Raw genomic sequence first — 8,700 nt, 5'->3', positions numbered from 1 at the left:
TTTTTATGTTCTATGATATTTTTTGATCAGATGCGTAGATCTCGAGATATATCAAGATATTTAAAAGTTCCGAAGCTGCACCAACATAATAGAGGTAGAGAACCACCGTGGCCTCTTTCTTTGAGATAACTCTGCACTATTGCGAGCTGCAAATGCCACTTCCAGCTTAGCTGTGCAGAAGAAGAACAACAAGAAGAAGAAATATCTCGAAATATGTCCGTCAGGCCCCATCCCTTGAGATAAATCTGCAAATATCTCGGAAACCAAGCGAGCTATGGCAAAATGTTAAGAGACCTTTCTTGTAGAGAATTAAGTTTCCTACTTTTTATGTTGTATGATATTTTTTGATCAGATGCGTAGTTCTCGAGATATATCAAGATATTTAAAAGTTCCGAAGCCGCACCAACATAATAGAGATACAGAAACACCGTGGCCCCTTTCTTCGAGCTAACTCGGCACTAGTGCGAGCCGCAAATGCCACTTCCAGCTTAGCTGTGCAGAAGAAGAACAACAAGAAGAAGAAATATCTCGAAATATGTCCGTCAGGCCCCTTCCCTTGATATAAATCTGCAAATATCTCGGAAACGAAGCGAGCTATGGCAAAATGTTAAGAGACGTTTTTTGTAGAGAATTATGTTTCCTACAATTTATGTTCTATGATATTTTTTGATCAGAAGCGTAGTTTTCGAGATATATCGAGATATTTAAAAGTTCCGAAGCCGCACCAACATAATAGAGATACAGAAACACCGTGGCCCCTTTCTTTGAGATAACTCTGCACTAGTGCGAGCCGCAAATGCCACTTCCAGCTTAGCTGTGCAGAAGAAGAACAACAAGAAGAAGAAATATCTCGAATATGTCCGTCAGGCCCCTTCCCTTGAGATAAATCTGCAAATATCTCGGAAACGAAGCGAGCTATGGCAAAATGTTAAGAGACCTTTTTTGTACAGAATTAAGTTTCCTACTTTTTATGTTCTATGATATTTTTTGATCAGATGCGTAGTTCTCGAGATATATCAAGATATTTAAAAGTTCCGAAGCCGCACCAACATAATAGAGATACAGAAACACCGTGGCCCCTTTCTTTGAGATAACTCTGCACTAGTGCGAGCTGCAAATGCCACTTCCAGCTTAGCTGTGCAGAAGAAGAACAACAAGAAGAAGAAATATCTCGAAATATGTCCGTCAGGCCCCTTCCCTTGAGATAAATCTGCAAATATCTCGGAAACGAAGCGAGCTATGGCAAAATGTGAAGAGACGTTTTTTGTAGAGAATTAAGTTTCCTACTTTTTATGTTCTATGATATTTTTTGATCAGATGCGCAGTTCTCGAGATATATCAAGATATTTAAAAGTTCCGAAGCCGCACCAACATAATAGAGATACAGAAACACCGTGGCCCCCTTCTTTGAGATAACTCTGCACTATTGCGAGCTGCAAATGCCACTTCCAGCTTAGCTGTGCAGAAGAAGGACAACAAGAAGAAGAAATATCTCGAAATATGTCCGTCAGGCCCCTTCCCTTGAGATAAATCTGCAAATATCTCGGAAACGAAGCGAGCTATGGCAAAATGTTAAGAGACCTTTTTTGTAGAGAATTAAGTTTCCTACTTTTTATGTTCTATGATATTTTTTGATCAGATGCGTAGTTCTCGAGATATATCGAGATATTTAAAAGTTCCGAAGCCGCACCAACATAATAGAGATACAGAAACACCGTGGCCCCTTTCTTTGAGATAACTCTGCACTATTGCGAGCTGCAAATGCCACTTCCAGCTTAGCTGTGCAGAGGAAGAACAACAAGAAGAAGAAGTATCTCGAAATATGTCCGTCAGGCCCGTTCCTTTGAGCTGAATCTGCACATATCTCGGAAACGAAGCGAGCTATGGCAAAATGTTAAGAGACGTTTTTTGTACAGAATTATGTTTCCTACAATTTATGTTCTATGATATTTTTTGATCAGAAGCGTAGTTTTCGAGATATATCGAGATATTTAAAAGTTCCGAAGCCGCACCAACATAATAGAGATACAGAAACACCGTGGCCCCTTTCTTTGAGATAACTCTGCACTAGTGCGAGCCGCAAATGCCACTTCCAGCTTAGCTGTGCAGAAGAAGAACAACAAGAAGAAGAAATATCTCGAAATATGTCCGTTAGGCCGCTTCCCTTGAGATAAATGTGCAAATATCTCGGAAACGAAGCGAGCTATGGCAAAATGTTGAGGGACCTTTTTTGTAGAGAATTAAGTTTCCTACTTTTTATGTTCTATGATATTTTTTGATCAGATGCGTAGTTCTCGAGATATATCAAGATATTTAAAAGTTCCGAAGCCGCACCAACATAATAGAGATACAGAAACACCGTGGCCCCTTTCTTTGAGATAACTCTGCACTAATGCGAGCCGCAAATGCCACTTCCAGCTTAGCTGTGCAGAAGAAGAACAACAAGAAGAAGAAATATCTCGAAATATGTCCGTCAGGCCCCTTCCCTTGAGATAAATCTGCAAATATCTCGGAAACGAAGCGAGCTATGGCAAAATGGTAAGAGACCTTTTTTGTAGAGAATTAAGTTTCCTACTTTTTATGTTCTATGATATTTTTTGATCAGATGCGTAGTTCTCGAGATATATCAAGATATTTAAAAGTTCCGAAGCCGCACCAACATAATAGAGATACAGAAACACCGTGGCCCCTTTCTTTGAGATTACTCTGCACTATTGCGAGCTGCAAATGCCACTTCCAGCTTAGCTGTGCAGAGGAAGAACAACAAGAAGAAGAAATATCTCGAAATATGTCCGTCAGGCCCCTTCCCTTGAGATAAATCTGCAAATATCTCGGAAACGAAGCGAGCTATGGCAAAATGATAAGAGACCTTTTTTGTAGAGAATTAAGTTTCCTACTTTTTATGTTGTATGATATTTTTTGATCAGATGCGTAGTTCTCGAGATATATCAAGATATTTAAAAGTTCCGAAGCCGCACCAACATAATAGAGATACAGAAACACCGTGGCCCCTTTCTTTGAGATAACTCTGCACTAGTGCGAGCTGCAAATGCCAGTTCCAGCTTAGCTGTGCAGAAGAAGAACAACAAGAAGAAGAAATATCTCGAAATATGTCCGTCAGGCCCCTTCTCTTGAGATAAATCTGCAAATATCTCGGAAACGAAGCGAGCTATGGCAAAATGGTAAGAGACCTTTTTTGTAGAGAATTAAGTTTCCTACTTTTTATGTTCTATGATATTTTTTGATCAGATGCGTAGTTCTCGAGATATATCAAGATATTTAAAAGTTCCGAAGCCGCACCAACATAATAGAGATACAGAAACACCGTGGCCCCCTTCTTTGAGATAACTCTGCACTATTGCGAGCTGCAAATGCCACTTCCAGCTTAGCTGTGCAGAAGAAGGACAACAAGAAGAAGAAATATCTCGAAATATGTCCGTCAGGCCCCTTCCCTTGAGATAAATCTGCAAATATCTCGGAAACGAAGCGAGCTATGGCAAAATGTTAAGAGACCTTTTTTGTAGAGAATTAAGTTTCCTACTTTTTATGTTCTATGATATTTTTTGATCAGATGCGTAGTTCTCGAGATATATCAAGATATTTAAAAGTTCCGAAGCCGCACCAACATAATAGAGATACAGAAACACCGTGGCCCCTTTCTTTGAGATAACTCTGCACTATTGCGAGCTGCAAATGCCACTTCCAGCTTAGCTGTGCAGAGGAAGAACAACAAGAAGAAGAAGTATCTCGAAATATGTCCGTCAGGCCCGTTCCTTTGAGCTGAATCTGCACATATCTCGGAAACGAAGCGAGCTATGGCAAAATGTTAAGAGACGTTTTTTGTACAGAATTATGTTTCCTACAATTTATGTTCTATGATATTTTTTGATCAGAAGCGTAGTTTTCGACATATATCGAGATATTTAAAAGTTCCGAAGCCGCACCAACATAATAGAGATACAGAAACACCGTGGCCCCTTTCTTTGAGATAACTCTGCACTAGTGCGAGCCGCAAATGCCACTTCCAGCTTAGCTGTGCAGAAGAAGAACAACAAGAAGAAGAAATATCTCGAAATATGTCCGTCAGGCCCCTTCCCTTGAGATAAATCTGCAAATATCTCGGAAACGAAGCGAGCTATGGCAAAATGGTAAGAGACCTTTTTTGTAGAGAATTAAGTTTCCTACTTTTTATGTTCTATGATATTTTTTGATCAGATGCGTAGTTCTCGAGATATATCAAGATATTTAAAAGTTCCGAAGCCGCACCAACATAATAGAGATACAGAAACACCGTGGCCCCTTTCTTTGAGATTACTCTGCACTATTGCGAGCTGCAAATGCCACTTCCAGCTTAGCTGTGCAGAGGAAGAACAACAAGAAGAAGAAATATCTCGAAATATGTCCGTCAGGCCCCTTCCCTTGAGATAAATCTGCAAATATCTCGGAAACGAAGCGAGCTATTGCAAAATGATAAGAGACCTTTTTTGTAGAGAATTAAGTTTCCTACTTTTTATGTTCTATGATGTTTTTTGATCAGATGCGTAGTTCTCGAGATATATCAAGATATTTAAAAGTTCCGAAGCTGCACCAACATAATAGGGGTACAGAAACACCGTGGCCTCTTTCTTTGAGATAACTCTGCACTATTGCGAGCTGCAAATGCCACTTCCAGCTTAGCTGTGCAGAAGAAGAACAACAAGAAGAAGAAATATCTCGAAATATGTCCGTCAGGCCCCTTCCCTTGAGATATATCTGCAAATATCTCGGAAACGAAGCGAGCTATGGCAAAATGTTAAGAGACCTTTTTTGTAGAGAATTGTGTCTCCTACAAGTTATGTTCTATGATATTTTTTGATCAGAAGCGTAGTTTTCGAGATATATCGAGATATTTAAAAGTTCCGAAGCCGCACCAACATAATAGAGATACAGAAACACCGTGGCCCCTTTCCTTCAGATAACTCTGCACTATTGCGAGCTGCAAATGCCACTTCCAGCTTAGCTGTGCAGAAGAAGAACAACAAGAAGAAGAAATATCTCGAAATATGTCCGTCAGGCCCCTTCCCTTGAGATAAATCTGCATATATCTCGGAAACGAAGCGAGCTATGGCAAAATGTTAAGAGACCTTTTTTGTAGAGAATTAAGTTTTCTACTTTTTATGTTCTATGATATTTTTTGATCAGATGCGTTGTTCTCGAGATATATCAAGATATTTAAAAGTTCCGAAGCTGCACCAACATAATAGAGATACAGAAACACCGTGGCCCCTTTCTTTGAGATAACTCTGCACTATTGCGAGCTGCAAATGCCACTTCCAGCTTAGCTGTGCAGAAGAAGAACAACAAGAAGAAGAAATATCTAGAAATATGTCCGCCAGGCCCCTTTACTTGAGATAAATCTGCAAATATCTCGGAAACGAAGCGAGCTATGGCAAAATGTTAAGAGACTTTATTTGTAGAGAATTAAGTTTCCTACTTTTTATGTTCTATGATATTTTTTTATCAGAAGCGTAGTTCCCAAGATATATCAAGATATTTAAAAGTTCCGACGCCGCACCAACATAATAGAGATACAGAAACACCGTGGCCCCTTTCTTTGAGATAACTCTGCGCTATTGCGAGCTGGAAACGCCACTTCCAGTTTAGCTGTGCAGAAGAAGAACAACAAGAAGAAGAAATATCTCGAAATATGTCCGTCAGGCCCCTTCCCTTGAGATAAATCTGCAAATATCTCGGAAACGAAGCGAGCTATGGCAAAATGTTAAGAGACGTTTTTTGTAGAGAATTGTGTTTCCTACAATTTATGTTCTATGATATTTTTTGATCAGAAGCGTAGTTTTCGAGATATATCGTGATATTTAAAAGTTCCGAAGCCGCACCAACATAATAGAGATACAGAAACACCGTGGCCCCTTTCTTTGAGTTCACCCTGCACTAGTGCGAGCCGCAAATGCCACTTCCAGCTTAGCTGTGCAGAAGAAGAACAACAAGAAGAAGAAATATCTCGAAATATGTCCGTCAGGCCCCTTCCCTTGAGATAAATCTGCAAATATCTCGGAAACGAAGCGAGCTATGGCAAAATGTTAAGAGACGTTTTTTGTAGAGAATTGTGTTTCCTACAATTTATGTTGTATGATATTTTTTGATCAGAAGCGTAGTTTTCGAGATATATCGAGATATTTAAAAGTTCCGAAGCCGCACCAACATAATAGAGATACAGAAACACCGTGGCCCCTTTCTTTGAGATAACTCTGCACTAGTGCGAGCCGCAAATGCCACTTCCAGCTTAGCTGTGCAGAAGAAGAACAACAAGAAGAAGAAATATCTCGAAATATGTCCGTCAGGCCCCTTCCCTTGAGATAAATCTGCAAATATCTCGGAAACGAAGCGAGCTATGGCAAAATGTTAAGAGACCTTTTTTGTAGAGAATTAAGTTTCCTACTTTCTATGTTCTATGATATTTTTTGATCAGATGCGTAGTTCTCGAGATATATCAAGATATTTAAAAGTTCCGAAGCCGCACCAACATAATAGAGATACAGAAACACCGTGGCCCCTTTCTTTGAGATAACTCTGCACTAGTGCGAGCCGCAAATGCCACTTCCAGCTTAGCTGTGCAGAAGAAGAACAACGAGAAGAAGAAATATCTCGAAATATGTCCGTCAGGCCCCTTCCCTTGAGATAAATCTGCAAATATCTCGGAAACGAAGCGAGCTATGGCAAAATGTTAAGAGACCTTTTTTGTAGAGAATTAAGTTTCCTGCTTTTTATGTTCTATGATATTTTTTGATCAGATGCGTAGTTCTCGAGATATATCAAGATATTTAAAAGTTCCGAAGCCGCACCAACATAATAGAGATACAGAAACACCGTGGCCCCTTTCTTTCAGATAACTCTGCACTATTGCGAGCTGGAAATGCCACTTCCAGTTTAGCTGTGCAGAAGAAGAACAACAAGAAGAAGAAATATCTCGAAATATGTCCGTCAGGCCCCTTCCCTTGAGATATATCTGCAAATATCTCGGAAACGAAGCGAGCTATGGCAAAATGTTAAGAGACCTTTTTTGTAGAGAATTATGTCTCCTACAAGTTATGTTCTATGATATTTTTTGATCAGAAGCGTAGTTTTCGAGATATATCGAGATATTTAAAAGTTCCGAAGCCGCACCAACATAATAGAGATACAGAAACACCGTGGCCCCTTTCTTTCAGATAACTCTGCACTATTGCGAGCTGCAAATGCCACTTCCAGCTTAGCTGTGCAGAAGAAGAACAACAAGAAGAAGAAATATCTCGAAATATGTCCGTCAGGCCCCTTCCCTTGAGATATATCTGCAAATATCTCGGAAACGAAGCGAGCTATGGCAAAATGTTAAGAGACCTTTTTTGTAGAGAATTATGTCTCCTACAAGTTATGTTCTATGATATTTTTTGATCAGAAGCGTAGTTTTCGAGATATATCGAGATATTTAAAAGTTCCGAAGCCGCACCAACATAATAGAGATACAGAAACACCGTGGCCCCTTTCTTTGAGATAACTCTGCACTAGTGCGGGCCGGAAATGCCACTTCCAGCTTAGCTGTGCAGAAGAAGAACAACAAGAAGAAGAAATATCTCCCAATATGTCCCTCAGGCCCCTTCCCTTGAGATAAATCTGCAAATATCTCGGAAACGAAGCGAGCTAAGGCAAAATGTTAAGAGACTTTATTTGTACAGAATCAAGTTTCCTACTTTTTATGTTCTATGATATTTTTTGATCAGATGCGTAGTTCTCGAGATATATCAAGATATATAAAAGTTCCGAAGCCGTACCCACATAATAGAGATACAGAAACACCGTGGCCCCTTTCTTTGAGATAACTCTGCACTATTGCGAGCTGGAAATGCCACTTCCAGTTTAGCTGTGCAGAAGAAGAACAACAAGAAGAAGAAATATCTCGAAATATGTCCGTCAGGCCCCTTCCCTTGAGATAAATCTGCAAATATCTCGGAAACGAAGCGAGCTATGGCAAAATGTTAAGAGACCTTTTTTGTAGAGAATTACGTTTCCTACTTTTTATGTTCTATGATATTTTTTGATCAGATGCGTAGTTCTCGAGATATATCGAGATATTTAAAAGTTCCGAAGCCGCACCAACATAATAGAGATACTGAAACACCGTGGCCCCTTTCTTTGAGATAACTCTGCACTAGTGCGAGCCGCAAAAGCCACTTCCAGCTTAGCTGTGCAGAAGAAGAACAACAAGAAGAAGAAATATCTCGAAATATGTCCGTCAGGCCCCTTCCCTCGAGATAAATCTGCAAATATCTCGGAAACGAAGCGAGCTATGGCAAAATGTTAAGAGACCTTTTTTGTAGAGAATTAAGTTTCCTACTTTTTATGTTCTATGATATTTTTTGATCATATGCGTAGTTCTCGAGATATACCAAGATATTTAAAAGTTCTGAAGCCGCACCAACATAATAGAGATACAGAAACACCGTGGACCCTTTCTTTGAGATAACTCTGCACTATTGCGAGCTGCAAATGCCACTTCCAGCTTAGCTGTGCAGAAGAAGAACAACAAGAAGAAGAAATATCTCGAAATATGTCCGTCAGGCCCCTTCCCTTGAGATAAATCTCCAAATATCTCCGAAACGAAGCGAGCTATGGCAAAATGTTAAGAGACCTTTGTTGTAGAGAATTAAGTTTCGTACTTTTTAT

Source organism: Osmia lignaria, unplaced genomic scaffold (genome assembly GCF_051020975.1).
Source record: "Osmia lignaria lignaria isolate PbOS001 unplaced genomic scaffold, iyOsmLign1 scaffold0016, whole genome shotgun sequence".
Classification (NCBI taxonomy): Eukaryota; Metazoa; Arthropoda; class Insecta; order Hymenoptera; family Megachilidae; genus Osmia; species Osmia lignaria.
The sequence above is the reverse complement of the archived record's forward strand: the minus strand, read 5'-3'. Positions refer to the sequence as shown.